Source organism: Hylaeus anthracinus, unplaced genomic scaffold (assembly GCF_026225885.1).
Source record: "Hylaeus anthracinus isolate JK02 unplaced genomic scaffold, UHH_iyHylAnth1.0_haploid 0, whole genome shotgun sequence".
Classification (NCBI taxonomy): Eukaryota; Metazoa; Arthropoda; class Insecta; order Hymenoptera; family Colletidae; genus Hylaeus; species Hylaeus anthracinus.
The window spans coordinates 3537013-3564237 of record NW_026533254.1 but is presented as its reverse complement, the minus strand read 5'-3'; the positions used below and the strand labels follow the sequence as shown (position 1 = coordinate 3564237).

At 36.5% G+C, this 27225-nt stretch overlaps 1 protein-coding gene and 1 long non-coding RNA gene across 3 annotated transcripts in view; both read left to right on the top strand.

The window, feature by feature from the left end:
* Nucleotides 1–27225, top strand: part of LOC128896225 (protein rhomboid) — a 427225-nt gene that overhangs the window by 241510 nt on the left and 158490 nt on the right. The window lies entirely within an intron of this gene.
* Nucleotides 178–2799, top strand: LOC128896260 (uncharacterized). The gene is made up of 3 exons (XR_008461945.1): nucleotides 178–260; nucleotides 732–1065; nucleotides 2661–2799. It is a non-coding gene; the product is annotated as an uncharacterized LOC128896260 (long non-coding RNA).

Sequence of the window (27225 nt, the reverse complement as noted above, 5' to 3'; positions counted from 1 at the left end):
GAGAGAGAGAGAGAGAGAGAGAGAGAGAGAGAGAGAGAGAGAGAGAGAGAAGAGGAGCTTGTAAAAGCGTCGTGACGCGTCGGTCGAGTCGCGACGCGACACGACCAGACGGGATGCGACGAAACGGGACGAGACCAGACGAAACGAAACGACTAGCCCAGACGAGGGCCAATGCCAAGTACTCGCGATACCCCGAAACGAATGACATCTCGTTGCCAGCGATGACCCTGGATCCAGAGATGGCCAATATTCTTATTTAGGTAACTATCTCGAATAATGAATATTTTTATTGGTATAAGAGAAAAATGCAACTCCAGACAATCGAGACAATAATAACGAGAACAATTAAAAGATATACTTTCTCACACGTCGTATGTGTAATTAGATGTTCATTTGAATTTAAATTTTAAATGAAATGTTAAAAAACAATGCATCAATCAATTGAAAATGTGAATAAAAACCATTTAAAAAGTTACCTCTTCCTTAAAATTTCCATAAAACAATAATATATTGAAAAATTGACTCTTCCACAAAATTTCTAGAAATATATTCATCACTAAAGAAATTCCTTTCAACGTGATCAAAGGAAACATGCGAGCAAGTATGAACTAATGGTATAGTAGCTTTAATGATAAATTAGCGAAAAGCAATATTAAATATCATTTTTCATTTTGATTATTCGATCTCGTCGCATAAATAATTAAACAGACCCATTTATTAGATTATGTCAGCATTTTTCTTTCGAAGCGCGGCACCGTCGCGGAAGATGTTCGCTGGGAAACCTTGAAAGTCGTGAAAGATTTCCATATGTAAATCGTCGGGGCCGCGAAGGGGAGGAAGGAAAAGTTGGGGAACGTAGAAAAATTCAAGCGCAGAAGCCACGAGACAAGACGAAACGAGACCAGAGTAGTCGAGGGCCAATGCCAAATCCCCGACACGGTTGACAACCCCGTCCAAACGGAACACGAAGACGAAGACGATGAGAAAGAAAAAGGAAGGGAGAACACGAGAGGAAAGCTTTAAGCTGCGTTCACCCTGAAATCGAAAATAGGAAAACCTATGCAGGTAGAAACTTCATACAACGAATAAAAAAATAAACAACTTCAAGTACGTCATTTGTCTAATAATAAAAATTGATCCGAATGACAAACTAAACTGTTGAATCATTACATATGAATCTGTAAAAGAAGTTAGAAGTAGTTGGAATATCCACCTGACGCTTACCGATTAAGTTTCCGCGATACTTAACGACGACTCGCTGTATCTTTATAACGAAGCTTTGGATTGCAAAGTGGAAAAGGACTTTCTGGTTTCATTACAAGTGCGGAATCGATGTTGAAGAGGTCATCAATCTTAGTCATCATATCCTGTACAGAGCGATCATTATTCGTTTTCTTTTATTCCAAAGGATCCTAAATGATAGGTGTCTTTGATAAGAGAAAGTTATTTCAATGGACAGAACTATTGCGAGCAGATCAGACCGGTGAGTCGTCGAAATATACTTCCGCATTGGAAATTTGTTTCCTTCCGAACGAACGCAGCGACGATTTCCATAAGCATCCTCGCAGGCGCATTTAAACTTTTCCAATTCCGTGGCATTTCATTTTCCAAATGGTCGAAGCAACCGTCTTTCTCGTTTTTTCTCTCGCCATTCTTTGCCCCCTTCTGTTCTGTCTCGCGCAAAGACACCGGAACGCGCTTTCTTTTTTCCCCTCGGTTCGAACGGGTCGCGGGGAAACGTCAGGAAAGTTTTAGAAGGTCGTTTCTCCGACGGCTGCTTTTTCTTTGGTTTCGTCGCCCGCCCTAGAAATCGTTTGCAGTTTACTCGACAACGAAGGACGTCCCGCTGGTTTCCGAACAGAGACGTGCAAAATTCTTTTCAAATAATAGATGACGAATGAACGCGTTACATATACATGTATATAGGATGTTGACCAGAATATAAGATTTCTTCAGGATGAATTCCATGCACGAAAAGAAAACGAAAAGCCCTTTTTCATTTTTCAATCTGAGACTTCGTTCACGAGATATGGCATATGTTCGTTAAGTGTCGCGTGGTCATCTCCACTATAGCTTGGAACTGCTGCCATACTTTGCATGCTTTTAAGCAAGTAAGATTAAAAGTGTAGAAAGTAGCTAAAAATTTCTAAAAATTGAATACTGATTTTATAATGTTTACTCACTTTTTATAAAGAGTGAATATTATGTACGCGATAGGACCGAAATGCAATTGCATTTAATGATAAATAAATGCGGTACTGAATTTCAGGTATTATTCAAATTAAATGTAATACTAATTAAACGCGAGTAATAACCGGGGACAATGAAATTCGATTAAATCAATGAAGAACGGGGTGGTAATGTTCGATTATGTTACAGAATGAAGTTAACGTATTAGTTGATGCAAGGGAAACGAAAAATAAACTACGAATAGTGGACTCGCGTAGAGTTATACATAGACGTATACATAGATATACATAGATACATATGGAGATGGGATAGAGATACATATGGTAGATATACATAGATTTACACGTTTTTTTCAATATTTTTCAAAAGTTTTACCCAAATCTCGCTAAAAATGGACGCGAATACTGTTTCACGCGGATCTACACGTTTCGATAATTTTCTAACAAATTTCAAATTGAATGTTGTTACAGTTCACTCGAGGCATGAAAAATTGAATCTCTAGGGGTTTATACACCAGTTAATACATTAAGTGTTTGGACAAAAAATCATCCGCCATGAAAAGTAGGCCGCGGAGCATAGCAAGAAAAAAATTTATACGGTCGATGGAATATATATTAAACGAACAATTTAATATAAATTTTGCAATAAAGCTGAGCGAAGTTTCAAATGGTTATTTAATTTTAATTAAATTCAGGTTTTTTTCAAAATGTATCTTCCTATTTTACTCTTGCAGATCATCACCAGAAACGATACATAGGAATGTATTGGGTTTTAGGTGGATAGTTAAACAATATCACGTTTCAAGTTTAATTTTAATCACGCATACTTTCGTTTCAAATGTTCAAAAATGTAGATATTCCATACCGTTTATATTTTATTAAAAAACAAAATCCTAAAGTCCCCTTTGGAAAATCCTTCATATTTTATATCTGGCTCTTTTGCTGTTAATTTACAAAAATCAAAGACGAAGATACGCGTTCGCATTTAAATGTAAACGAATGAATATATTTATATAATTTTATTCAGAAATCGGTATGTTCCTCTGTTTGTCGTGAACGTGGCTTAATCTAAGGTCGTTTAAAAGCGATGACGAAGGTGGTGGTTGAAGTAAGACAGTAAAAAGAAAGACTCGCGAGTTTCAAGACGGAATCTTCATGCCTGACTCAGAGTCCAAGACTAAGTCAGCAACTATAAGCACAGATTTCTATTCCTGGCGAACTCAGTCGTGGACCCCCATGGACTCTCACTTGACGCTTTTGTTGTATGTACATCGTAGAGTCCCTTTCTGTACAAAGACTTCCTTTAACTAAGAAACCAGATCTTTCCAACTTTTATTAAAACATTCTACAAAACGAAAAATCAAATCAAAAATCAAATAATTCTAGAAAATAAATAATACAAAAACAAATAAATAATACAAAAACAAATAAAAAATTTATCAAAAAGAATGCTTTGACAAACATATAAAGGTATCAATTAATATTTGACCAACAATTTCAATTAATTGCAACAGTCATGAGTATTTAAAAAATAAATTTAAATATTTTAAAATATTTTATAATTTTGTTAAAACATCACACTTAAATGACAAATTGTTACAATACGATATTAAACTGGGACACGTTTTTAACTTGATATTCAAATATTTTCATTTATTATTCTTCTTTTATATCAATAAATCACGAACAGCATAATTGGAGTTGTTTAATTACTGCAACAAATGAATTATGTGGACTGCAAACGAGAACCAACATATTATATTATTTTTCATAATTCGTAGGTTAAGAAAAAAGGTTGAGATAATTATTTTTGTAAAGTTAATAAGCAAGATAAATTTTGGTAATTTCTTAAACCGTCTATGGACTCGCGCTCTTAAACAGATAAGAATTCAATTGGCAGTCACTCGTTCGAGTTTGATCGATGGTGTCCACTTGAATGTAAGTTACACCGCCTGGTTCTGCGAATTTTACCGATAAAAGTAAGTGACTCGAGTGCTTGATAACCTCCAAGGCTCCAAGAAGATGTTCGCAAAAACACATATGAGTTCATGGCGTTATCGAATTTACCCCTCTATCTATTACTGATGTCAAAAATAGGAGTTCCTATTTAAATATTTCAAGTTGGTCCTAAACTAACCACCATGTTTGACCTATATCAGTATAGAAGTCGTAGGACTCTTTTTTAAATTCTACAACTTTTTCAATTAATATTTTTCTCTACAATGTTTCCTTAAGGAATTTTTAATGAAATATTGACTTAACGTTGAAAATACCTCTTCATGTCTAAATATGACAATATATTTGGGCGTCAAGTTTTTACATTTTACCCATGACTAGTATCAAAAATAGAACGTCTCGTTTTAATATTTCAAGTTGGCCCTGAAATGAGCTCTATATTTGAATGCTATGTGAAGGTCGAGGTTAATATCAAGTGCTCCCATCTGAATCCTACTGCTATTTCATTTTGCATAAGTCTATGTGCATATATTTATTATATTAGTTTATATTGTATTATAAATGCACAAAATCTCTAAACCTATTTAAACCTCAAATTTTCCGATCTATCTTTTCTAGTGGCAAAAACACCAGTTCCTATTTGAACATTTCAAATTAATCCTGAAATGTCCTTCACATCAAGTTACCTCTTCTTAAACCCTACGATTTCTTGTTTGTTAATTTTGTTTGAAAACTTAGGTAATTCTTCTAAAATATTTTTCCCCACTGTTCTTTGAACATGATATTTAATTTCGAATTCTTCATAATTTAAAAAAAAAAAAACTGTTTCTTTAGCGTTGACTCAAGTTTCGATGGTCCGTTCATTAAGACCCGACTGGCACCGGTAGTCCGTTTCGATTGAAACTTACGTGCGGCTCAACCTCTTACCTCTCGTTTTTATTTTTAACGAGAGAGTTTTTTCTTCACCGTGGGTAAGCGGCTTTTCCGGTTCTTTCGTTGATATCACGGTATCCGGATTTCCTCTTGTTCGCTTCGACGCGGAACGTTTCTTAATTATTCAACGGAAGCTTAACCCACCATCGCATAAATTTTATTTTATCTTTCGAAAAAGAAGTTATTTCATGATTATTTATATATTCAGGATTTAATTAGTTCCCGAGCTAAACAATAAGCAGCTGAGTCTGAGGAGATATTAAATTGGCTCATAAAACATCATACTCGAAGACTGGAAAATTTCCTTGGCGAATCTCACTACAGTTCATCAATAGCAAAGCTTGAGAAGCGTAAGAAACAAAAGCCGAAAATTTTGCAGCCTCAGAGGCAAACGGTAGTTTATTTTAAAAGGTTTCAATCTTAGATTAGAAGTAGATATATTTTAATAATATAATTGTAGTTGACACGTTTGATGAATTTACAAAGCTGAACGATAATTTTTTAAACTGAAACAGGAGACAGAAAAGTTTCTTGTATGGAATTGAAAATTTTAATCATGAGGTTTACACTAAACATTTTGTAATGAATTTTCTATAAAATACGATTGATTATAAATACTCTTTTATCATTCATGAATTTAAGAACTTTGATTAATACACTTTCTTCTTTTCAAGAATTCAAATACAGACATTTTTTCGGAAATTTCTGGATCTTGAATAGTATAGATATTTCATTAATTTTAAATTGTTCAGCCTATGTAGAGGACCTACTTAAAAAGTATTAATTAACAGCTTGAGATCTAAAAAATCTTGATTTTTTTAAACCACGATTAATAATAAATCATCCAGAATTTATTATATACCACATCACTTTCCTTAAAAAAACTATTAATCGAAAATCTATCGTTAAACTTCACAATTTCATATAAAAATTTTATTTTCTCTTACCTATAATATTCACACATGACTCAATTGTAAGGTTTCTCGGGTCTGCAGAATTTCAGTCTTTACAGGAATTACTTTTATTTATTATGGAATATATTATTTAATAGAGAGTTAAATAAATATTTGAGCGTTCGTTAACCGAATTAACGTTTAAAACTTAATTTACCCTGAGTATTCGCATTTTCAGAATATTAATAATTTCTCATTAATTCCGTAATTAATCCGCGAATTTATTCAACATTGATTACAGGCTTTAGATAATCCAACGGAATTGCTCGGCCCCTTCTGTCTGGAATTTTTTTCATTTTTACGCGTTTATGGCGAAGTCGAACTTTTCAAACGATCGATTAGCGAATGCACGTTTGCATTTCCATTGAGATTTTCCACACTTGATAATGAATTAGGAAAAATTGAATTGTTTATGACGGTACGAAAGCCGCTTTTCAATTTTCGACCGAACAAACACGTTATTGAGATTAAAAGCAAACACGTTCAATAGTTAACCGTTAGCAGTAAACGGAAATTTATACGTATTCCTTTTTTCAATATGTGTAATAATAACTTCATAATAATAATGCCTTCGCTAATACACCAAGATTATGAATGAAATTTGTATATGCGTTTATATTCTATAACTTTCATTGTAAATCACCAACTTCATTACCAATTTCGTCTATCCCACATATAATTAACGAATATATTTATTCTTTTTTATTCGTAATAACATATTGCTTGCAAGAAAATAGAATATAAAAAAATAATAAAGTATAATATCTTCTGTTTCTTTAGATAATACTGTCAAACACAATATATTATTCCCTCGATAAATATTAAATATTGTACACCTCAGACTGTTACTATCAAACCACTAATAATAATAATAATAATCAAGATTATTATTTTAATACAATACTTTCACTTCATTTCTTCTTTCTATTAGATATCTACGTAAAATAAAAATAAAATAAGAATATCTTGTGAACTGTTATTATTTCATGCTGAGTAAGGTATGAACTGTTCGAAGTAATTAATAAATAAATACGAACAGTTAAAGGAGACATATGCCACTCGACAGAAGTCTAACACGAGGTAAAGTAATTTTCGAAAGTGCACACGATGATATCCTATCTTTATTTATTAATTCCAAGCGAACTAAAAAAAGAAGCAATTCCGGATTAAACAGCGCGAAGGACGTGCATAATGTCAGGAGTGTTCCACGCTGGGAAATTGTTTGACTAACCCAGTTCCGAATCAAAAATAGCCCTCCTTCCCGTTTATACGAGCACCACCCCGATATTTTCTCTTTCCAATATTTCACGAAATTTTTGTCAAATACTTCAACGATCGCCGTTCGACGCCATGTTCCTTCACCCACGCGAAATCGAGTGCTCGCGTTGTTGCCACCCCACTCATTTTCATTTTTCTCACAGACCAAAAATCGATCGTCGTCCAATATGCGCGTAAAAAAAAAAAAACAGATAACTCGGCTTTCAAAAAATGGATCTCGAGAGATACGAGATCTTAATAAAATTATATTTACTATTTATTTTATGTACTTTACTTACTTAAACAATGATGAATAAATTATGAATAGTTTCTAGATTGTGTAAAAGAGGACTCAAAAATATACTTTTCTATATTTACCTCTTACTTAAAGAAGAGGGAAGGAGGGAGATCTTCTCTTTAATTAAGGCTTATTGATCCACACGTGTGTTCGAAATATTTTCGTTTCAATATTGCGGTACATTCCGTACTTGCAAAAGTTATATCAATCTCCATTACGTCTGTTCAATTAGTGTGGCATCTATAGTTGGCATTCATAAAGAAAGTATATCATTTAAAAATATGATTCTGACATGTGTGAAGTGGGATCTATGTAGCATCCGTGGAAGAAGAAAGAAAGAAATTTGGAATGTGTAGAAAAAGATTGGTACATGTGTAAAATATGTGATATACATCTAGAGTGAATATGAAATGTATATGTAATATTTATTTAATGTGTAGAAAATGTCTCTATTAGGTTTAGAATGCGTGAAAAACATCTAGAATGAATGTGAAATGTATGTGGAATGTATATGAAATGAGGAATGCATGTGTGGAGAAGGTATACGGTAATATATGAAGGTGTGGACAGATTTTTAAATGAATATGGAGTGTATGTAGAATATGTCAACAATATGTGGAATGAGTGTAGAATATATGAAAAAATTGTGGGAATGTGAACAATATGAAATAAATATATGGGCCAAAAAAGCAGTGTTCAAATAATGCCTAAAATGAAATTGTGTATTACAGGTCTAAAGAAAGTGTGGAATATATATGGAATGTGTGGAATGATAATGAAAATTGTCTGGGATATTCATAAAATTTAAAAAACATTACAGTGAATATCTGTAATGCTCTTCAATATCGAAATATTTCCGTTTCTCCAAGCGCATTCCGCACATTTCACGCTTAAACCAGATATTTCCCAGTGCACGAGTAGCTCTCGTTACTAGATGCTCTTTGGGATCAAAACCTCCATTACCGTATCTAACAGCGATAACTTTAAGTGTCTCATTTTTTCTTCGGATAATTACAAATATATCGATTCTAATAAACATAGAATTCAGATCGAGCGGTTTGTTTGCAAATAAAGCGAGGGCCAATTCAATGAATCGATTTGACGAGCAATCGCCCGAATAGCCCAAGGCAGTGCGGACACAATTTAGACTGCCGTTGCTATCTCCACTAACCCCTCGTTCTCTCTCTCCTTCCCCCTCTTGTTTCACTGTCATGATAGCCATATATACGTAAATGTTCTCATCAGCCTGCAGGCCGGTTATGCGGCTGCAGTTGCGTGGATGCCGAGGCACACGAGGTGAATACAAGTTGGCGTGTCCTCATAGCGCTGTTAATTTTCGCGTATGAAACTGCCTGTCGATAGAACACCGGAACCCACGGAATCGAACAGAGGAACCAAGTTATTGAAGCGACAGAAATTTGTTGTCGTCGCTATGCTATGATCCTCGCAGGGGAAGCTGAATTGCTTTGTCATCTTCAGCTCTCACGACTCAGATGGACGATATGATAGAAAAGTATACAATTTGATAAAGTGATCATCTTTCAGCGAAGGTGTCCAACTGGAGTATCACATATGTTGCCAACGGGAGAACATTTGACGTTACAGGTGGAGAACATGCATATCTTTTTGTGGATGTTGAAATATTAAGGGGTTAGTCGCGGTCAGGAAGAGGAAAAACGACATTTCTTTGTGATTTTTTTTTTAGTTATTAAATAATAATTTGCATAAGTAACAATTAAGTACATTATAAAGCATGTTTTGAAGAACTAAAAAACATTTTTTGTTTTAAGAAACGTTTAATTTATATCGTCATAACAGCCAATGACGTAGACGATGATTTAAAAACATAGGTTTACGGTGAGCAAGATTTCTCTACACTGGTTTACCTGAAAACAAAAACGAAGGCAGATTTCGAAAATAGATTAGTCTAGCGGGTCCCTGAACGAAGGATTTTGGACAAAATTAATTTAAAACAAGATGGCGTACATTTTTGAAGTTGATTTTTAAATTAAAAAAAATCCTTCGATCAGGGACCCGTTAGTCTAATATATTTTCTAAATCTACTTTTAGTTTTGTTTTCAGGTGCACCAGTTTAAAGAAATCTTGTCCACCGCAAACCAAGTGGCCACCCACGCTATCGCCTGTTATGACGAAATGAATTAACCTTTTTTTAAAACAAAAATTCTTTTATAGTTCTTTAAGACATACTTTGTAATATGTTTGTATATTCTCAGCTTCAGAAGAACCCTATACAGGGTCTATCCGTTAAATTAAGTCATTAATTTGTCGGACTTAAGTCGTTAAGTCACCATTAACACATATCTTTTTGCAGCTCTACTAAGAAAGAAAATCACTATATCAATCTACCTAAATCTTCAAATACATCTCTTCCTAGTTCCTACGCCACCATCTCTTGCGTTTTCGCTTTCTGTTCTCAAAACAAAACAAACACAGTTCAACAACCGTATCCTTGAAGACACATTCGACTCGACAAGGCCTTTACCACTGATGTGTCTTTCTACTAAAAGCAATGATACAATTTCTGAGTTTCGATCAATGACTGAAAGACCGTCAACGAATGGATGTGACGCGATTGCAGCGAACACTAATCTGGAAATTCACCTCGTCGAGCCGATCGTCACGCTGTTTGCGAGCAGACACGTCACAGTGAAATCGACCCTACTCGTCGAGGCTGCGGGCCATTTGCAGGGCAGAGATCGACGTTGTTGACGAAATGCTCCAACCAGCGCCGGGCACTACTCTTTAACGATGCACCGCAATACATTCGTGCATACGATGCATTGCGCCCGCTTGGCAATTCTCTAAAAAACTCGGCCACAACGGAACGCCGCACCTTCCGCGTTTGATCACGAAACCTCTCTGTTAGTGTGCCTCTGTCGTCTGCTACTCACTGTAATTGAAGGGACGTGGATGAAAAAATGACTTAACTGGAAAACGGTGGTTGCACGGGGAACGAGAAAAACGCGATAAAACAGCTTTCACGCGACTCGCCAGACGGTCTTTCGAATTGTTCGGTGTTTATTTACCGCTGGTCTCTGCTAGTTCTGGACAACCATCCAGCTTCACTGGATAAGCAATTACTGAAGGACTCTCTTAGGAAAATGAGGAAACTTGTAACGCACGGGTTGCAGCTCTGATTCTCTGACTGCAACGCGGTTGCATCCATTGCTCTAACCCTGGGAAGCTAAATCCAAGTCTCATTAAAAAGAACTTTACTGTGTGCTTGTTAGCATTAACCCATTATAAGGATCCTTTGAAGGCAGGTAGATGGACGCTAGTTGGTTTTGTAAAGGATCATGGTTGATTATTCGAGGATTGAATAGGTTCCCGACATTGGCTTCGCAATAGTCTGCATTGTATAGAAATTATAAAATTATTTGAAGAATGAAACCTTGTTATATAGAGAGTTACAAGATATGCGTGATTTGCACTTGAGATCAATTCTTTGTGCAAATGTGGATTAAAAAGTCCTTTTCCATTTTACAATTCGCGGTTCCGTTACCGAGATACAAGCAGTTAAAGTTCGTGCTCGCGTGGACGATGGTTACATGTCTTTCGCGAGTCATTGGGATTAGGCGCGTGCGCCAGAAGTCACTTCAGGGAGCTTTAATTGCTTGTATCTTGGTAACGAAGCTTTGGATTGAAAAATGGGAAAAGATTTTTCGTTTCCTTTTTATACAAGGAGTCAATTCTTACAAGAAATCTCACATTTTTCTTATTACATTATATAAGAACATCAATGGATGTATCGAATACTGTTCACTAATTTCCCAAACAATCCACTTATATACAATTATATTGTCTACGTTATCAATTAAAAAATCATTCTCTATTCTCATGTAAATTATGTACCAACGATCTTTCCCTTCATCACAAGAAAACAAACAAACAGACTTTAGTATTTTAATCCTGACAAAACACTGTGTACATTCCCAAAGTTCCATAATTTAAAGAAATATCCCAAATCATACATTCCCCTGGCGAGTTTGCCGTTAAGCTACGGATATTGATTTACATTTTCCATAAAATTAATTTGTTAAAGATAAAGCCGACGCCATCGATCCACGTCGAGGCTAGCTGTACAGTGAAATAGTAAACGTGTCAGAAGTAATACGTACTATCGACGGAGTCGGACTAAATCGAGGTGAATCAACGCATTCCTGCTGCGAGCTTGATTTACGACTTGCTATTAGCCGCGTGCTTTCCATTCCCTCGCCCCTCCCCCGCCCTGTCGTCCTTCCTCTGTTCCCTTTTGTGTTGACTGTATCGAAAAAGCGGGGACATTTTTCATCGCGTTCCCGTCCCTTCCGCATTTTGGTATTGCCAGTAGAGGACGGTTCGTGGCAAACCTGTCATGTCATCGTTTCGATCCGATAAAATGAGCACGTGGAAGTTCGCGAAGGACGACGACGAAATGCAAATACACGCTACCATTGTGTTGCATGTTGCGTGAATCGGGAATCGCACTCCGAATCACTTATATTTGAGAACTACATTGGATCATTCAATCATCAATTCAACTTGGCCCTTGACACTGAATAGGGAGTTAAAATGTGGCAATTTGAAAGACAAAGTTTTGCTCATCTACAGGAGAAATTAAATAACATAAGCGTCCACCAGTTGTTTATTATACAGAGTATTAAAAAAGTCTGGAAACGGTCAAATATCTCGAAAACGAAACGTTTTAGGGAAAAATGTTTCGTCCCAAAGTATTAGGTACAATAATTCAATCAAACTATTCAATAAAATCATTAAAACCCTAATACTTTGGTTCGAAAATTTTTCCCTAAAACGTTTCGTTTTCGAGATATTTGACCGTTCCCAGACTTTTCTATCACTCTGTATAATAGAATTGCAGGTTCTGATTATCTGATATTTTACTACCCTTGGTCATTTCTTGCCAGCTTCCTAGAGTTAACACTTCATAAACAAACTATATCATACATCGTCATGTTTACGCCACTGCGAAAATTTTATCGTAATTTACGGTGCAATTTGCGACATGATGGGTGAGAACGTGAAAGCATTCAGTTGTCATCGTGTCATTGCATTTGGACGTTGCGTTTCTTGGCCTATTAATTGAGAAGATCTTAAACTAATGCATTTAAGGGAAACGTTTCATGGCATCTAAGAGAAAATGGCACGAGGAAGCCGAAAGAGAGACGAAAGCTACGGTTGGAACACAGTTGCTTCGGCTGTAAACTGTCTGGTTTATCGACCGACATGAACGTAAAGGGCGAAAATACTTTATTTATACGAGCACTTCAGCCCCTGATGAGGGTCGAAGCTAATGCCCTCCATTACAGTATCTTGACGATGACATCTATTTACTAGCCTAATTGTTTTCGGCCCCGTCAGTCTTGGACTCTCCTTGGATATCCTTCTCCGACTACGGAATTCTAGTTCGAGTAGTCCTAATAACGTCACTATTTTTTGTTTGAACCATTACCCCAAAGTTAAAACCAACCCATCACGTAAGTTCTAAAAGTTCGTATTATCACAAATATCCGCTAAATTGTGAAAGTTTCCGAAAAAGAATGTTATATATGTTTTAACATTATCGCTCTTTCTAACACTCCTTTAAGAATCTTGATAAAAATATTTATTCACATTTATAAAAGATCATCGTGTTCAAATGATTAGACAGATCAAAAGAACTTGCTCATGTATTTTTTATTTACATTACTCAAATCAAATATTGTTTACATTTTTATTGCTCAAAAATGGAACGGAAACTGAGACTTCTTCTTTATTACAGACTAGCTACGGCCTCGGTTTTACCCGCGTGGAATACTATTCTTTATTCGTTACTCAGGGATGGTATAGCTCTCTATTACTGAAAAAATGTTATAAATCGGTTCAGTAGTTCTGGAAATTAACCCCTACATACAAACAAATCAACAAACAGCTTTTATCTCTTTATAATATTAGTATAGATTGTACCTATAATTCTGCTTTACTGTACACTTAAATGAACTATTATTTAAATATTTTGCAGTAGAGCAGTGAAATAATTTAATGCATGATCGATATAGTAACTAAACATGTATTCAGTTGAGTACGTGCTCTATCGTAGTAAATGCTAAACGTACGGGATATATGCGCCAACGAAAGTATCAGCGCCGAGGAGATTAGATTATATACAGCGTGCTTAGAGTTAACGTATCCGCTTTTTTTCGGGTAACTAAGTACCCGGTTATGCGGATAATACGGTTACGGTTACTTAGGTAGTAACAGGGTATGCGGGTAGTACTGTCAAGGCTGCCATAATTCATGCCAAATTGTACAGTGAGTCCCATTCAAACAGACCCACTAGAATATCTCAAATACTACCGACTGTACCGGAAAATATTTTCAACAAAAATTGAATAATTTTTTGATCACTTATATTAATTGCAAATACTATTCGATCTGTTTGCGCCAGTAGAATATGTTTCTTTATACTTGATTTTCCTCCCAAAACTAAATATTTACCCTTTGTTTGAAAAATTTGTTGTTATCATGGATTGTGTACTGTACTACAGTATTCACAATTACTATACACAGTAAAAATATAAAAACAAAATAAATAAATAAATAAATGAACTAACCCTGTGTATATAGCGACGTGTCATTGCTATCACTGGATGTAAGGACTTTTGTTGCTACAACCGGAATAGTGGAATGCATTCGGCAGTTCTCTTTGAACGGTTTTCGCGAATCTCGGTAAGGTAAATTCAACAACCGAACGGAAAACACAGGCTGTCGGTTTGTAAACAACTTGAAAGAAGAACTGTCGTATTCGTCAAACGCAATTTCCTTCGCTTATTTCACAAGCGTTTGATCGTCGAAGAATATTTTTCTCGGGAACGTAATTTAAGTCTGCCGTTTCTTCACCCTCCCCGCCCCCTCCTCCTTCACCCCTTATCCTCTCTCTATCTTCCATACCTTTTTTCTCTCTTTTTCTGTCTTCACCGAATTCACCCTCGAATATTCGATAACGCTGGAACGTGGAGTACCCAGGGACGCTCGAAGGGAAATTTCAAGCTGGTCTTTAATAACGATCGAGATAAGGGGTAGGAGTCGTTTAATCCAAATTAATCACGTTCGAGTATCTGTCGAAGGATGAGTACGTTACGTTATGGTTGGAACGTGGAAACGGTGGCGAATTTTATAGTGACTCATTCGAAAACACGAAAACAACTGGGTATTTTATCCAATTTTAATATTAATTGTAATTTTAGAGGATTTAATCAATTATTTGGTATATTGCTGCGCTCCTGAAGAGAAAAAACGCGTTGAGATGAAGATGGTGGATCAATCATGATTGCAGAGGGTGTGCATATATTTTTCATAAACGTTTTCGATGAAACGATTTACGTTTCATTACTTTGATCGCTACTAAACAGTCTGTATAGATGCACTGCAATGGTCATTAGGTTGTGACTTATGTGGTTATGTGTATAATACTGTACTGGAAACCAAGTTGACGGCTTATAAGGTTCACACTTTAATGTACCAAATGACAAGTTAGTATACATGTTCAAACTGGACTACATATTATTAAATATATACGCACAGAATTAATTTCTACGTCTAATACATTCTTTCATGTAAAACTATTGTGTTCTATTAGTGTTTTGTTAAAACACAAAACTTTTAAGCCTATTTTGGAAAACCCTTTGTATAGTCTAATATTTATTGTACCACTTATTTGTATAATCTGTATAACAATCCTGTTGTTATATCTGTATCTCCTATTCTGCTCTATCCTCTTCAACGTTTTTTGTTCAAAATGAATTATTTCGGTTCCCAAGTGAAGAGTCCTGCCACCAATAATAATTTGGTCGACGTAGCGATCCATCCGTTAATAGCGTGAGAAATAAAATAGTATAAATCGATCCCAGCGTCGAGAATAAATCTTCGGTGTGTTCCCCGAGGAGAAAAGAAGTCGAATCCAGAATTCCAGATTAAAGCGGAAATTAGAATTTTCACGGCAGACGGAACAAGAACGTAGCCGAGTTTTCGCAAAAGAGAGATAGCGAATCTTCGGTCGGAACGAGTTGGCGTTGATGGAACGACGAGGGTGCGGGGGAGTGGAAGGTGGATGACTTTAGGCAGCCCGTCAAATCGAGAGGGAAGGACGTGGCGGGGCACTCCTGGAGCCAGAGAAAGGTCGTCCAACCCCTAACTGGCGCGACACGATAAAGGACGAGAGCCAACCTCCATTCTTTGCCGTGACAGTCTGTCTTATATACGAAGACGTTCCTCCTTCGTTCGCGAGAACATGTTTTCTGCCAAGATCTCACAGACGCACAGTGTGATATTTCAGCGATCTAGCGGGACAAACGGTAATTTTCGAAATTTTCCAAATGTGTTTATGAATATTATAAATCAATAACAGAATGTACTTTTCTCCAGAAAACGTAAATATTATTCCAAAAAATAAGGTGTAATTAATTATTAATAGGGTCTGAACCTCAAGCACACAGTGTTTCATCCTATGGATGCATACCGTTCGCTTGACTTCAATTCACAACTACATTGTACCAGTATCTTCTAATGATATTTGGGTGGATGTATTTTTGTATGTCCTCCAAGATATTTTTACACGTTTTGTTTTTTTCGAAATCCATTTTATTGGCCTTCTAAACCTTTGTAACAGTTAACGCGTAATTTAACGACTATTCTCAAGATATAGTTAGACTTTTAACATATTATTTGACCGTATATGAGATGCACACTTTTTGTGCATAAAGATAACTTATAGGCATATAGGCTATCGAACACAAGCAGCCAGAACGTGGACAAGTCTAGACAACTAATAATTTTTTAATTGCAAATCAGTAGAGGAACTACATCTTATAGTATTCGATACTTGAATCAATCTTATAGTATTCACGCCTTTGTGTTATTAGAAAAGATATATAAGTTTTCGTACAGAATGCAAGTACATTGCAAATAGGATAATTTTATGTAGCACAAGAAAACAAAATTTCAAAAAATACGTATTTCGTAGTTTGGCCTGTAGCTTAAATACACAAATTGTCGTGAAAATTTACTATCACTTTGCAGTAAAAATATATTAATGTTAATACATAATTTATACAAATGAATTTTTCTGAAAACTAATTATATACTGAATACTTTGTTCTTTACACATTACACTGTACACTTTACGCTTGACGCTTGACGCTTTACCCTTTACACTTTACAAGTTCGCAGCCATTAGCTCGCTATTACTCGTGACGAAGGATTGTTCGTCACGAATAATACCGATTACCAGGTCTCACCACGTGGAGGTTGCTGCAACTGGAGACCCGGAGATAGAAGGAATCAAAGTTCCTTCGATCTCCCTCTACATAGAGTATACATACGTAGATGCATACTCTACATAGAGTCGACGAGCTTAATACTAAGTACGAAACGATGAAAATCAAAGGAAAAGAAAATTCCGTTCGATTTCCAAAGCCCAAGTCTGACTCTATCAAACAATTATTTGAATTAAGAGGGTGAAGCTAAATTGAGATCTCGACGCAACGCGACCATGAAACTGGACTTACTGAGTCAGTCCCGTTTCCTCTTGTTGGATCTGGACTCGAGAGGAAGACGACCGACGCCTCCGAACCAGTCCTCCACACCCTGCACCCATCTGGGAGCCACGACGGACCCGACTTGTACCCGTCTCACTGCGCTTTGGACTTACTGCACTACGCCGGGAGCCTGGACTACACCAGATGGGATACAAAGAGTAGAGGACCGATCCGGAGGAGCCGATTGTCTTCCTCTCGAATGCAGATCCACCAGGAGGACGGCAACCGACCTTTCTGTCCACTTACACAGTTGGTCACTTCACTTATGACATGAAGTAATAGTGACCGAAGTGGAGAACGAAGTTGCGAGTCCAACATGGACCTACGAACAAACAAAAGAATCGAACAAATGATTAATAATTGTTTGGTAGAGGACAGATTCTCGTACACGCATGCCTTAAAACTAACTTAGGTACATGCCTTAAAACTAACCAAACCAAACTAAGCTACCCACAACCAATACTAAGCAAAAACTACAAGCAAGAATAGGACGGACGCGAGACGCGGACGCGCGATCGCGAGATCCATATCGACCGAAGGATCGTCGAAGAATGAGACCGCACCCCTCGTATACCTGTGTCAAGGGTCGTGGCTCGCTTGTGCCTCTCGACGTAGAGAAGGGGAAGGGCGAACAACAACCGCGTTACGTTCGCTTCGAAGGCTCGTGGAATTTATCGAGAAAATAATTCGTGAAACATTAATATCACAGCAAAATTATATTTCCCATCGTTGTTTAAATAATAAGTCTTGGTAATAATTAATTTAACTACTGTCAGAAATTAATATTTAGTTGGTCTAATCAATAGATATTAAAATATTGACAAATTTCTCACGATTAATGTCTCGAACGGATACTTATTCTGAACCGTAATCATCATTAATGTTTAATCGAACACTGAATGATACTGCATGTATCACAAATGTTTACTTATGTCGGAGACATTAATTTGTATTAATAATTATTATTAAAATATAGAAAAATACCACACGGTTCAGAATAAGTATTCATTGAACACAGTAATCGTGAGAAATTTTTCTATATCGTCATATCTGTTAGCTGAAATAACTAAAAATTAATTTCTGACAATAGTTACATTAATTATTAACAATGTTTGTTCAAGCAATGACCGAGAATATGACTTTGCTGTAATATTACAGCGCGCGGACAGCGGTAGGTGCTTTTTCAAAAAATGTTCAAAATCATTACTAATAATAGGTAACTAGTTTGTGATTTCAATCAGCAACCAATTACGTTTCTTTTGAGGAGCTTCGTGTTCGGACGGCCTAATAGTTTCTGAGATATTGGACCACATAAGTTTTGTCCCGTTAAATCGCTGAAATATCATACTGTGCGACGCGACGAATATCCAGTCGATTTCCAATCGATTCTGCCCGATCGAATACCGTGGAATTAATTTGATCGCAACGGAATCTTAGCTTTGCTATTTATTATACTATTCGACGATTTTGAACTGGAGCAGTTTATTTAATATTTATAATACTTTCTTAGACTTTTAAGTTAATGATACACAAGTTGTATTTCAGAACGAATAATAGAAGAAGCTTTTTTTGATATGGATTAAAAAAAATAAATTATATCAATATGTCGTATCTAATAAGTGTCCTAATTGAAAGAAAGAGAAAATGTACGTCCATTTCATCTGTTATTTTTAATCCAACAAGTAAAATTGTTAAATTATTCAATTAATTAATAAATCAAGGTAGAATGCGATCGATAAAACGAGTGAACGTTACTGTTTGAAATACTTATGAAAGTTTTGATCACGAGTACCATTTGCGGTGTGGGTGGAGGTCGGTGACCCTTAAAGTGCAGGCATATACCGCCGACACTGAAATTAATTAACAGATACCTCAAACGACGAACCTCTGGCAAACATTCGAAAGTGCTTTTCGGCTTCCTGTTCGCCTGTGACGCTCGCAAGTCGACGCAGAGCACCCATAAACTTCTCTGCAAATATGTTTACCTATGTATGCGCGGATTTCACAGGTCAGTGCTGGCTTTAATAAAGATTAGAAAATCAGTTAGTGTGATTTACGGCGTTTAAAGACGAGGGTTAACCCCGGAACCGAACTGGACTATACGCTCTCTTCACTACCGATCTACTAGAATATTCAAGCATGATGAAAATAACAAATACGGTAAACAAAAATAGAGAAGTTATATTGAAATCACTAATACACAGATTTTCTGACGCAATCTAAAGTTAAAGGAGGGACTATTGACATCGACAACGCTAGGCATGGGTTCACAGGTAATTTGATATTAATTGTACTTTCTGTTAGCTCGTAGAGAATAAATTAAAAAAAGTTTCATCTGGATAGGACAGAAATAGTAGGAGTAATAAGGAAATGACAAACACACAGTTATTGTAATCTAATTTACCGTTCATGGTTAATTTAATATTAATTTTAGCTGATATTTGTGCAAACTAAGTTGCCCATACTTTAGGTTAGAGCTTAAAGAATAACATAACAAACATTTCATCTGGACAGGACAAAAATAGTAGGAGTTATAGGGAAATCACAAACACACAGAATTTTGTCTAAAATATCTGAATTTTACTACAAATTAACGTCCAACTATAATTCCTTATTATTGTATAAAATACACCAGAGTTTATTTTCTCGTACGAACATGAAATAACAAAGTTATAATATTGAAAATCAAATACTAGCAATGACCTTTTTTCATGTCTAATAGGAAGTTTCGTATCGACACGATCGGTCCGTGTCAGTGCTCACAGTTGACACTTTCTATCGATCGATATCGTTGCATGTTACAGGCGTTGAAACGCCACTATACTATAGACAAGGAATTCGAGCGTCGTACATTTCTCGACATTGCAGATATATAGTCAGACAAGCCCCACACTATTTATAGTGGCGGATTTTCGCGAGGCGGCTCGCCTATTCGAGAGGAGGAAGACGGTGAAGAAAGACACGAAGAAGAGGAGGAAAGGCAGGAGCATCACCCGTTTGAATTAAGGCTAATTCACTGTCGTTGACGGGACCTTTGAACTTTCGAATCTTTAATTAAACGTTAAACGCCAAGACTAGAATGAATAATGTCTACGTGATGTATGACATTAGTATTTTTATTTGTATGTTATTCGTCGCTAATTACAAAATATTTTTCAGTTTAATCAATTGCTTTCGACTGTTTCGTTTCTGGTCAGGAAGATGACTCGAGAGAATTTAAAAAGAAATTTTGATAAAGTTTCTGTTTGTTAGTCACATGTAAAAATGATTCGAATAAGAATATATTCAATATCAAATAAATTCCTATTCGAATATCAGTATGGAATAAATTTGTTGAAATAGATACTGATAATGAATAACAATTACAATTAATATGAAGTTATTCAAGAATTACGACAAATTTTGATCCGAATAAATTTTTATTGTGTTCGAATCGATTATGATATCGATCAATCATGTACGATAGTCCAAGCCAACTTACTCATTGAGAACGAACAATAGTCGTGACTACACTAACTTTATCAACCATGACTAATCTTCAAGTACAATCTACCAAATCAACATAAATCAAAATTTTAAACGTTTTACAATAAATAACAGCGACTTATATAAATAAATTACGTAATTTATAGAAATTAATTAAGTAAAGCATTAACCAACTTACGTAATATGAAGAATTTTGAAAGAATTGGTTAAAGTAACGCATTTTGATTTATATAAATTTTCCGTGAGACTAGATAGCGCGTCCACCAATAGACAACGTGTTTTGGAGCCACGGGGGTGCACGAAGGCGACAAGAGTATTCTCGCTGAATACGATTGGTTAACCCCAGGGGCGGAGTCTATCACACTCTTCTCGCGCGCCGATAATACATGAAGTTAACCAAAACTTGCGTTGGCGCGATAGGTGCGCACATAGCTTAGAGCTACTACAATGAAATATGCGAAATCTCGATGAGCCCCCAAAGGGTTAAACTATAAACGTCGACAAGCCGTCGTTATAACGTAGAAATTCTTAGGCAAAATAGTTCATTAATTTGCGGGATTAAGGAGGAATTTTAAACAATGACTAACAGACATTTTTCATTTAACGTTTTGATTAATTTGTTTTGGATGATCCTTAAAAAAAACCTTTAAATATTACAAATTAAATTTAGGAAATAAAATTATGTAAATATGTGCAATTATTTCCAAGCTTCTGTTCTATAGTAATATGCTATTAAACATTCGTGCAAAAAATTGTTGTCTAAAGAAACAAATTTCGATGTTTATTTATACACTATATTAATTTATTTGAACTATACTTCACAAACAAATTTCTTCAAAGACTTATTTCTTGCAATTGAGGAAAGAGGAAAGACCATATTACCCCCCACCATGGCTAATATCCTTAAAGCATGATAGAAATAAAATACAATTAAATTATTTTTCTTTCGTATCCACGATTTATCAGACATAATAACGACAAACTTCCAGCAATTTAATCAAAAATTTAATGCAACTCGAGTTACAATACAATCAATTTATGAAGAAATATGGAACTAGGGAGATTGTAATACCACCCTTATCTCTATATTTCGTTTAAACGTCACGGACCCTAAACAATTGTCCGTTTCGTCGCGGCTATATAATTTGCCATTGCACGCAGCGTATGCTAAGCGTCGAGAACTCATCGCTGAAAGGGTTAAACGGTAAGCGTAGAAAGTGCCAAGGCAGATGTGAATTGTCCTTTACGAGGGGGCCATAGCGTAGCAATTGCGGCGCCAAGTGACGGACCCCCGACGTCGCGTAACGTCGCTGCCAACGACGCTGGCGCTAACCCAAATCGTATACTTACCTATATAATCTTCTTCTTCCTTCCTTCCTTCCTTCCTCCCTCTCTCTCGCTGTCCCATCTCTTTTTCGTCTTTTCACGTCTTTCCTGCACTCGTCTTCCTTTCTTATTTCGTCTTCAAACGAGTTACAGACTGTTGCCGAACATACATCGAGTTTACCCTACGGGGTGACCGATTATTTCCACACCCGAAACTGTGCTTACACGGTCTGTCTAAAAAGAAACCGAACTTTTGCTATAAAAAGAAAAAAGTACATGTAAAGTTTTTACACACACTTTTATTCACTCAAAATAATCTCCCTCTGCGTCAATACAGCGTGTAGACCGCGTAATTAACATTTCGAAGAACCTTTGCAGCTCCTGTTTTGGTATCCCGTTTAGTACGGCGGTTACAGCGGACTGAATCTCCGAAATATTGCTATAATGTGTCCCTTTCATCGGAATTTTCAATTTTGGGAAAAGAAAATAATCGCAGGGAGACAGGTCAGGCGAGTAGGGTGGATGATCCAAGGTAACAATGCCAATTCCAATGAAAGGGACACATTATAGCAACATTTCGGAGATTCAGGCCGCTGTAACCGCCGTACTAAACAGGCTACCAAAATAGGAGCTGCAAAGGTTATTTTGAGTAAATAAACGTGTGTGTAAAAATTTTACTTGTACTTTTTTCTTTTCATAGCAAAAGTTCGGTTTCTTTTTAGACAGACCGTGTATGTTGCTAAAGGACATTACTTTTTAATCCTTATTGAGGGACCATGCAAATTATTAGGATAACACTAATACGTATGAAAGGCCATTGCACTTTTTTTTTCTCAAACGTAATTAACGTCCTTTTGTATTGAAAATACGTTTCGTCATTTTCTTTGTTTATTATTAAGCTCTTTTGAAACATTGGCACATTTATGTACGTTTCGTATTTTTTTATCTTGTAATCATTTTAGTGATAACAGATTCTTAATGTGTTGGAGAACTGTTTACTACAGAATCTCGCAGCAATAAAAAAAGACTCGTCACATAACTGCGCTGGTTCGTTGAGCCATTTTTAAAAATAAATATGATGAAATTTCCTTGGAAATGATGAAATGATTATTATAGAAACTTGTCACTTCGAACTAAAGTTTCGTTTTCTTTTTTTAAGTTAAAAAAAGAGCTATTTCATTTTTCCTCGTAGAAAATTGAATTTCCAATAAACTCTCCACAAGTTTCAGGATAACCGACTCCAATGAAGTTCTGATATCTTTATTTTTAAAACCGACAGGAATTCGTAAAAAGTCGATTAAAAAGGGCTCTTTGATCGATCACTCACAGTGCCATTTTTCATTTTAATTCAACAAAAATTATCTTGATCTTTAGGGTGCGTATAAACATTCTGCACAAGAAAAAGTCTGAACTTGCATTTACTTCTTCATCGTTGTTTTCAAAGTTCGTATCACTAACAGGACCTTTTTAAAATGGTTCTTCAATCTATAACGTACAGGAACATCTTTAATACACGTACGTACAGCCAAAAAAGAATATTTTCCTAATCTGCACGATAAATATACAAAAAGGAAAAGCCAGAACTTACACTCGTTTCTTTAGAATTAATTTCCAAAGAAGACTGCACTTCTGAGTAATGTGACTATAAAGTTTAATAATTCTCTTTGATAATTGGTATATTTCCCTTTGGTTTCAATATAGACCGAACCGGCGGAATAAATGGCGCCCGAAAGGCTGATAATTTGCCCCGACTTCTAAAAATATCGTTATCTGTTTGCATTCTTTGATTTTAAAACAAAGAACAGCTGAAAATTTCGTTCCTCTGAATATAGCGTGCGAAGGATCCAGAGATGCGATGATTGAGACCCGAATTCCGACGGAATTCCCCGAATTGTGAGAAATAAAATCGCGTCGTGCTCGTTACGGCCCGTTCAGACGTCGAGAAAATTTGTGCGAGTATTATCATAAGAATAGCATAAAATATCTATCACGTAGGGAACGCGGAAGGAGTGAAAATGCGCGGCCGATCGTGAGAATTTTTAAAAATTCCAATACCCTAGAAGACGAAAATGATGTCTAGTACGAGACAAAATAACGTTGAAATGCTAAACGAAAATTGATTTTATATGAAAATTTTCATCCAATTGATGTTCCACTATTTAAGAAGAAAAGAAAGAGAAATGAAGAATGAATCTTTATATTATAATATCCGTCGAAAAAATCCTACACTTTGAATTTTCACTTGCATAGACATTGTTTTCAACGGTGAAAGTAATGCAAACAAGCGTAGAAAGTGGTTAACAGTGGAGCATTTCGATAATTTTATGAAGATAGAAGTTAGTAATTATATATCTACTGAATTTCATTGAAATAATTAAACAAAGAAAGCGTTAGCCACCTCGTTAAACAAATTCTCTACAGCCAAATACACGTCCATACATATCAACACACATGAACACACGTTAATACGCGTACAAACATGTGAATACACTTGCATAGAATTGTAGAAAATTGCTTATATAGTAAATAAATATACATAAATATATGTAGATACGTACACAAACATGTAAATAACATTGCATACATTTGCATACGATTCTATACACATAAATACAGCTGAATACGTACACAGACATGTAAATACAATTGCATACAATGACATGCGCACGAATGAATGCACACGTGCATGTCTAAACGCGCACCTACGTGACTTTTATTTGCGATTTACAACGACATTGTGTAATCGTTAATTAGATTACAGTCCGCCCGCCACCTCCGCGTGTAAGCCACGAAGTGAAAAGGATGATACACGGCAGCGCAGTTGGAGAGAAATCGGTGTCCATGATCGGGAACTGGAAGCAAATTTCGGCTGAAAATTCCGGGAATTGCAATAAATAAAAACGGCCTGCGCCGGTCGGGGACATGGATTGAATGGGATAGTAAGGCCGTTGGAAACCGCGTACCTCATGATTTTTCAACCCCGTACCACCGTCGTTTACCAAACAATTCCCAATTGCCTTGTCAAAAAGTTCCGGCCAAAAATGGCCGCTGATTTATGGGTCGCGAATTTATCATCCGCGCCGCGGAAGCGTGGAAAACAAAAAAAAAACAGGGCCGCACGGAAGTAGAATAGAACGCGCGGACAGAGGGAAAGAGAAAGTACTCGGGCGTGCGTCAGAAATCAACGTTCGAATCGAAAAAAAGGCCGTGAAAGGGTCGTAGAAAGCGCGGGGAGGGAGAAACATCGTCTGACGGTGAGATGATGTCGAGGAAAACGTGAAAATAAAGTACAATGGCGCGTGCGACGTCACGTTCGGTGAACGGGGATGTTGGTTATCAATATGCGAAGCACGGGTAGGGAATCATTTTCTAGAAACTGTACGAGCTCAAACGGTTTTTTGGAAGAACACGGTGAGTGAGATACAACGCCTAGCTTCAAGGATAACCTTCGATAAAAATTCGTGAAATGGGTCATTTTTAGAATTTTACTGTTTAAAATATTGACGTCATGGAGTTGACAAACTTGTTGAACTATATTTGGATATCGTCGAAGATGGGAAAATAATTTTTGTATTGCACATTAGGTACCTCATTGATTTCAATGACTTTAAGTTCTGTTATCAAAAGTGGAAAAAAGCTAGTTACAAAATTCTGCATGCATATTTAGTCATCGTGTATCGTTATCGTCGTATTATACATCATCGCTGTCATCCTTATATTAATAATTACCACTGTCATCGTCGTCATACATCCTAAACGTCGTCAAAGCTACCGTAATCATTGCCGTTGTAATTATCATTTATCGCGATCGTCATTATGCAGTATTTTCGTCATCGTACGTCATTATTGTCATCATTATTACAATAATTATCGATGTCTTTGTCTTGGCGATCGTTATTATTATCTATTATTAGACATATTAGTAATAATTGAGATAGCCATCGTCGTCAGTCAATAATCATACTTTTTGATGTTGTCATCGTCGTCATACATCCTCAACGTCATCAAAGCTACCGTAATCATTGCCGTTGTAATTATTATTTATCGTGATCGTCATCATCCATCGTCATCATGCAGTGTCGTCGTCGCCGTACGTCATCATTGTTATCGTATACTATCATCGTCACCATTATCACACTAATTATCGATGTCTTTGTCTTTACGATCGTTATAATTATCTATTATTACACATATTAATAACAATTGATATAGTAATTGTAGTCAGTCATATAATCATACTTTTTGCTATTGTCATTGTCGTCATCATCGTAATTCCAATCTTTACAGTCATCGCCATTATCATAATCATCATAGCTATTGCCAATCCAATCGTAATGGTCGGCATTATAAATACTTATAGCTATTTGTCATTATAGCATATGTCATCGTATATTATCATCTTAGATCGTCATGGTGACCGTATATCGTCATTGTCATAGTCATTTCCATCATCGTCATCATCATCATATCTCATGTCCACGAGCACTAACTATCCTTTCTTTCTGCTACGCATCCTCTCACTAGTCCAACAACAAGATTCCTACCGCGACGTTAACACTTCCACGAGTTGTATCAGTCGACGCGTCACATCGAGCCTCATGTTGGAACATTAAACCGGTGCCGCTGACATCGTGCCATTGACCCGCGCGCCGTACCGTAAACGCTAATCATTTTCTGCGAGAACAATACGCTCACGATCATTTTGCAATTTTTTGTAATGTACCACCTCGACGTTCGCCACGCTAATAAGATGTAACTCGACTAGAAAGAATTCGCGCTTGTGCGAGTAACGAGCATCCCCGTTCTCCTCCCTAGTCCACTGCTCCGTAATACACGACGAGACTCGCGATCGCTTCGTTTCCGAGAGTATTTTAAACTCTCGACGGTCATTAATACCCATCCGTTTCTCGGGGAAGCGGGATCGCGGGGGGTTGGAACCGTGGACGAGGGTGGCGCATAACCGTGAGTACGCTTCTGCGAATGAATTATCGCGGGAACACGTCGCGAGAACGTTTCAGCTCCCTTATACGTGTACCTGCTACCTCGATATATTCGCATTTATGAATACGTAAGCGAACGGGATCCGACGAATATCGTTGTAGCACTTATTCCGTACGCGTGGAAAACACACCGGATGAATTATCATGCTCGTGTTATCGCTTTAACGCGCGACATCCTGCGTAACGCCCGCATATTTCCCTTCCTCCCCGCAGATGTACGGTTAATTACCAGCT